This window comes from Mustelus asterias, unplaced genomic scaffold (assembly GCF_964213995.1).
Source record: "Mustelus asterias unplaced genomic scaffold, sMusAst1.hap1.1 HAP1_SCAFFOLD_64, whole genome shotgun sequence".
Classification (NCBI taxonomy): Eukaryota; Metazoa; Chordata; class Chondrichthyes; order Carcharhiniformes; family Triakidae; genus Mustelus; species Mustelus asterias.
The window spans coordinates 1,512,861-1,520,505 of NW_027590129.1; positions in this window are offsets into that span (position 1 = coordinate 1,512,861).

Genomic DNA, 7,645 nt, shown 5'->3' on the forward strand with positions numbered 1-7,645 from the left:
TTTTGAAATGTCACTGCTCTGTGTTCCTGCTTTTTAAAGTGTCACCGTTCCGTGTTCCCGCTTTTTAAACTGTCACCGCTGTGTTCCTGCTCTTTTAACTGTCGCCGCTCTGTGTTTCTGCTATTAAAATTATCACCGCTCTGCGTTCCTGCTTTTTAAACTCTCACCGCTCTGTGTTACTGCTTTTTAAACTGCCACCGCTCTGTGTACCTGTTTTTAATCGGTAAACACTCTATGTTCCTGCTTTTTAAACTGTCACCGCTCTATCTTCCTGCTTTTTAAACTGTCAGCGCTCTGCGTTCCTGCTTTTTAAACTGTCACCGCTGTGTTCCTGCTCTTTTAACTGTCGCCGCTCTGTGTTTCTGCTATTAAAACTATCACTGCTCTGCGTTCCTGCTTTTTAATCTCTCACCGCTCTATGTTCCTTCTTTTTAAACTGTCACCGCTCTGTGTTCCAGCTTTTTAAACTGTCACTTCTCTGTGTTCCTGCTTATAATCTTTTGTCACTCTGTGTTCCTGCTTTTTAAAATGTCACCGCGCTGTGTTCCTGCTTTTTAAAATGTCACTTCTCTGTGTTCCTGTTTTTAAACTGTCACTGCTCTTTGTTCCTGCTTATAAACTTTATTCACTCTGTGTTCCTGCTTTTCAAAATGTCACCGCTCTGTGTTTCTGCTTTTTAAAATGTCACTTCTCTGTGATCCTGTTTTTAAAATGTCACCACTTTGTGTTCCAGCGTTTTAAACTGAGATTAAATACGAACAACTGAGATTGAACCCAAACTACTGAGATTAAATCCAAAAAACTGAAACTATATCCAAAAAACTGATATTAAACCCAAACAACTGAGATTAAATCCAAACAACGGAGATTAAATCCAAACTGAGATTAAACCCAAACAACTGAGATTAAAAGCAAATAACTGAGATTAAATCCAAACAAACTGAGATTAAATCCAAACAACTGATATTAAACCGAAACAACTGAGATTAAATCAAAAAACGGAGATTAAAAACAAACAACTGAGATTAAACCCAAACAACTGATATTAAATCCAAACAACTGAGATTAAATCCAAACAACTGAGATTAAATCCAAAAAACTGAAACTATATCCAAAAAACTGATATTAAACCCAAACAACTGAGATTAAATCCAAACAACGGAGATTAAATCCAAACTGAGATTAAACCCAAACAACTGAGATTAAAAGCAAATAACAGAGATTAAATCCAAACAAACTGAGATTAAATCCAAACAACTGAGATTAAAAGCAAATAACTGAGATTAAATCCAAACAAACTGAGATTAAATCCAAACAACTGATATTAAACCGAAACAACTGAGATTAAATCAAAAAACGGAGATTAAAAACAAACAACTGAGATTAAACCCAAACAACTGATATTAAATCCAAACAACTGAGATTAAATCCAAACAACTGAGATTAAATCCAAAAAACTGAAACTATATCCAAAAAACTGATATTAAACCCAAACAACTGAGATTAAATCCAAACAACGGAGATTAAATCCAAACTGAGATTAAACCCAAACAACTGAGATTAAAAGCAAATAACTGAGATTAAATCCAAACAAACTGAGATTAAATCCAAACAACTGATATTAAACCGAAACAACTGAGATTAAATAAAAAAACGGAGATTAAAAACAAACAACTGAGATTAAACCCAAACAACTGATATTAAATCCAAACAACTGAGATTAAATCCAAACAACTGAGATTCAATCCAAACTGACATTAAAGCTAAACAACTGAGATTAAATCCAAACAACTGAGATTAAATCCAAACTGAGATTAAACGCAAACAACTGAGATTAAATCCAAACAACTGAGATTAAATACAAACAACTGAGATAAAATCCAAACAACTGAGATTAAATCCAAACTGACATTAAACCCAAACAACTGAGATTAAATCCAAACTGACATTAAACTCAAACAACTGAGATTAAATGCAAACAACTGAGATTAAACACAAACTGATATTGAACCCAAACTGAGATTAAACCAAAACAAATGAGATGAAACCCAAAACACTGATATTAAATCCAGAAAACCGATATTAAATCCAAACAACTGAGATTCAACCCAAAGAACTGAAATTAAATCCAAACAACTGAGATTGAATCCAAACTGAGATTCAACCCAAACAATTGAGATTAAATCCAAACAAACTGAGATTAAATCCAAACAACTGAGTTTAAATACAAACAACTGAGATTAAACCCAAACAACTGAGATTAAATCCAAACAACTGAGATTCAATCCAAGCAAACTGAGATGAATTCCAAACAACAGAGATTAATTCCAAACAACTGAGATTAAACCCACATAACTGAGATTAAATCCAAACAACTGATATTAAACCCAATCAACTCAGAATACATCCAAACAATTGAGATCAAACACAAACTGATATTGAACCCAAACGGAGATTAAACCAAAACAACTGAGATGAAAATCTAAAAACTGATGTTAAAACCACAAAACTGAAAATAAATCCAAAACACCGATATTAAATCCAAACAACTGAGATTAAATCCAAACAACTGAGATTCAATCCAAACTGACATTAAAGCCAAACAACTGAGATTAAATCCCAACAACTGAGATTAAATCCAAACTGAGATTAAACCCAAACAACTGAGATTAAATCCAAAAAACTGAGAATAAATACAAACTGGAATTAAACCCAAACTACTGAGATTGAACCCAAACTACTGAGATTAAATCCAAACTGACATTAAACCCAAACAACTGAGATTAAACCCAAGCAACTGAGATTAAACCCAATCAAATCAGATTACATCCGAACAACTGAGATTAAGTCCAAACAACTGATATTAAACCCAAACTACTGAGATTAAATCCAAACAACTGAGATTAATTCCGAAAAACAGAGATTAAATCCAAACGGAGATTATACCCAAACAACTGAGATTAAATCCAAAAACCTGAGATTAATCCAAACAACTGAGATTAAATCCAAACAACTGCGATTAAATCCAAACAACTGAGATTAAACACAAACTGATATTGAACCCAAACTCAGATTAAACCAAAACCACTGAGATGAAACTCAAAAAACTGATATTAAAACCACAAAACTGAAATTAAATCCAAAAAACCGATATTAAATCGAAACAACTGAGATTAAATCCAAACAACTGAGATTCAATCCAAACTGACATTAAATCCAAACAACTGAGATTAAATCCAAACAACTGAGATTAAATCCAAACTGAGATTAAACCCAAACAACTGAGATTAAATCCAAACAACTGAGATTAAATACAAACAACTGGAATTAAACCCAAGCTACTGAGATTGAACCCAACCTACTTAGATTAAATCCAAAAAACTGAGATTAAGTCCAAACAACTGAGATTAAACCCAAACAACTGAGATTAAACCCAACCAACTCAGGTTACATCCAAACAACTGAGATTAAGTCTAAACAACTGGTACTAAACCCACACTACTGAGATTAAATCCAAACAACTGAGATTAATTCCGAAAAACAGAGATTAAATCCAAACGGAGATTTAACCCAAACAACTGAGAATAAATCCAAAAACCTGAGATTAATCCAAACAACTGGGATTAAATCCAAACAACTGAGATTAAATCCAAACAACTGAGAATAAACACAAAATGAAATTAAACCCAAATTGAGATTAAACCCAAACTACTGAGATTAAATCCAAACAACTGAGATTAAATCCAAACTGACAATAAACCCAAAGAACTGAGATTAAATCCACACAACAGAGATTAAACCCAAACAACTGAGATTAAATCCAGACAAATGAGATTAAATCCAAAAAACTGAGATTAAATCCAAACAACTGAGATTAAACACAAACTGATATTGAACCCAAACTGAGATTAAACCAAAACAAATGAGATGAAACCCAAAATACTGATATTAAATCCAGACTGATATTAAATCCAAACAACTGAGATTAAACCCAAAGAACTGAAATTAAATCCAAACAACTGAGATTGAATCCAAACTGAGATTCAACCCAAACAATTGAGATTAAATCCAAAAAACTGAGATTAAATCCAAACAACTGAGTTTAAATACAAACAACTGAGATTAAACCCAAACAACTGAGATTAAATCCAAACAACTGACATTCAATCCAAGCAAACTGAGATGAATTCCAAACAACAGAGATTAATTCCAAAGAACTGAGATTAAACCCACATAACTGATATTAAATCCAAACAACTGATATTAAACCCAATCAACTCAGAATACATCCAAACAATTGAGATCAAACACAAACTGATATTGAACCCAAACGGAGATTAAACCAAAACAACTGAGATGAAAATCTAAAAACTGATGTTAAAACCACAAAACTGAAATTAAATCCAAAAAACCGATATTAAATCCAAACAACTGAGAATAAATCCAAACAACTGAGATTCAATCCAAACTGACATTAAAGCGAAACAACTGAGATTAAATCCCAACAACTGAGATTAAATCCAAACTGAGATTAAACCCAAACAACTGAGATTAAATCCAAAAAACTGAGAATAAATACAAACAACTGGAATTAAACCCAAACTACTGAGATTGAACCCAAACTACTGAGATTAAATCCAAACTGACATTAAACCCAAACAACTGAGATTAAACCCAAGCAACTGTGATTAAACCCAATCAAATCAGATTACATCCGAACAACTGAGATTAAGTCCAAACAACTGATGTTAAACCCAAACTACTGAGATTAAATCCAAACAACTGAGATTAATTCCGAAAAACAGAGATTAAATCCAAACGGAGATTATACCCAAACAACTGAGATTAAATCCAAAAACCTGAGATTAATCCAAACAACTGAGATTAAATCCAAACAACTGCGATTAAATCCAAACAACTGAGATTAAACACAAACTGATATTGAACCCAAACTCAGATTAAACCAAAACCACTGAGATGAAACTCAAAAAACTGATATTAAAACCACAAAACTGAAATTAAATCCAAAAAACCGATATTAAATCGAAACAACTGAGATTAAATCCAAACAACTGAGATTCAATCCAAACTGACATTAAATCCAAACAACTGAGATTAAATCCAAACAACTGAGATTAAATCCAAACTGAGATTAAACCCAAACAACTGAGATTAAATCCAAACAACTGAGATTAAATACAAACAACTGGAATTAAACCCAAACTACAGAGATTGAACCCAAACTACGTAGATTAAATCCAAAAAACTGAGATTAAGTCCAAACAACTGAGATTAAACCCAAACAACTGAGATTAAACCCAACCAACTCAGGTTACATCCAAACAACTGAGATTAAGTCCAAACAACTGATACTAAACCCACACTACTGAGATTAAATCCAAACAACTGAGATTAATTCCGAAAAACAGAGATTAAATCCAAACGGAGATTTAACCCAAACGACGGAGAATAAATCCAAAAACCTGAGATTAATCCAAACAACTGGGATTAAATCCAAACAACTGAGATTAAATCCAAACAACTGAGAATAAACACAAAATGAAATTAAACCCAAATTGAGATTAAAACCAAACTACTGAGATTAAATCCAAACAACTGAGATTAAATCCAAACTGACAATAAACCCAAAGAACTGAGATTAAATCCACACAACTGAGATTAAACCCAAACAACTGAGATTAAATCCAGACAAATGAGATTAAATCCAAGAAACTGAGATTAAATCCAAACAACTGAGATTAAACACAAACTGATATTGAACCCAAACTGAGATTAAACCAAAACAAATGAGATGAAACCCAAAATACTGATATTAAACCCAGAAAACTGATATTAAATCCAAACAACTGAGATTAAACCCAAAGAACTGAAATTAAATCCAAACAACTGAGATTGAATCCAAACTGAGATTCAACCCAAACAATTGAGATTAAATCCAAAAAACTGAGATTAAATCCAAACAACTGAGTTTAAATACAAACAACTGAGATTAAACCCAAACAACTGAGATTAAATCCAAACAACTGAGATTCAATCCAAGCAAACTGAGATGAATTCCAAACAACAGAGATTAATTCCAAAGAACTGAGATTAAACCCACATAACTGATATTAAATCCAAACAACTGATATTAAACCCAATCAACTCAGAATACATCCAAACAATTGAGATCAAACACAAACTGATATTGAACCCAAACGGAGATTAAACCAAAACAACTGAGATGAAAATCTAAAAACTGATGTTAAAACCACAAAACTGAAATTAAATCCAAAAAACCGATATTAAATCCAAACAACTGAGAATAAATCCAAACAACTGAGATTCAATCCAAACTGACATTAAAGCCAAACAACTGAGATTAAATCCCAACAACTGAGATTAAATCCAAACTGAGATTAAACCCAAACAACTGAGATTAAATCCAAAAAACTGAGAATAAATACAAACAACTGGAATTAAACCCAAACTACTGAGATTGAACCCAAACTACTGAGATTAAATCCAAACTGACATTAAACCCAAACAACTGAGATTAAACCCAAGCAACTGTGATTAAACCCAATCAAATCAGATTACATCCGAACAACTGAGATTAAGTCCAAACAACTGATGTTAAACCCAAACTACTGAGATTAAATCCAAACAACTGAGATTAATTCCGAAAAACAGAGATTAAATCCAAACGGAGATTATACCCAAACAACTGAGATTAAATCCAAAAACCTGAGATTAATCCAAACAACTGAGATTAAATCCAAACAACTGCGATTAAATCCAAACAACTGAGATTAAACACAAACTGATATTGAACCCAAACTCAGATTAAACCAAAACCACTGAGATGAAACTCAAAAAACTGATATTAAAACCACAAAACTGAAATTAAATCCAAAAAACCGATATTAAATCGAAACAACTGAGATTAAATCCAAACAACTGAGATTCAATCCAAACTGACATTAAATCCAAACAACTGAGATTAAATCCAAACAACTGAGATTAAATCCAAACTGAGATTAAACCCAAACAACTGAGATTAAATCCAAACAACTGAGATTAAATACAAACAACTGGAATTAAACCCAAACTACAGAGATTGAACCCAAACTACGTAGATTAAATCCAAAAAACTGAGATTAAGTCCAAACAACTGAGATTAAACCCAAACAACTGAGATTAAACCCAACCAACTCAGGTTACATCCAAACAACTGAGATTAAGTCCAAACAACTGATACTAAACCCACACTACTGAGATTAAATCCAAACAACTGAGATTAATTCCGAAAAACAGAGATTAAATCCAAACGGAGATTTAACCCAAACGACTGAGAATAAATCCAAAAACCTGAGATTAATCCAAACAACTGGGATTAAATCCAAACAACTGAGATTAAATCCAAACAACTGAGAATAAACACAAAATGAAATTAAACCCAAATTGAGATTAAAACCAAACTACTGAGATTAAATCCAAACAACTGAGATTAAATCCAAACTGACAATAAACCCAAAGAACTGAGATTAAATCCACACAACTGAGATTAAACCCAAACAACTGAGATTAAATCCAGACAAATGAGATTAAATCCAAGAAACTCCAAACAACTGAGATTAAACCC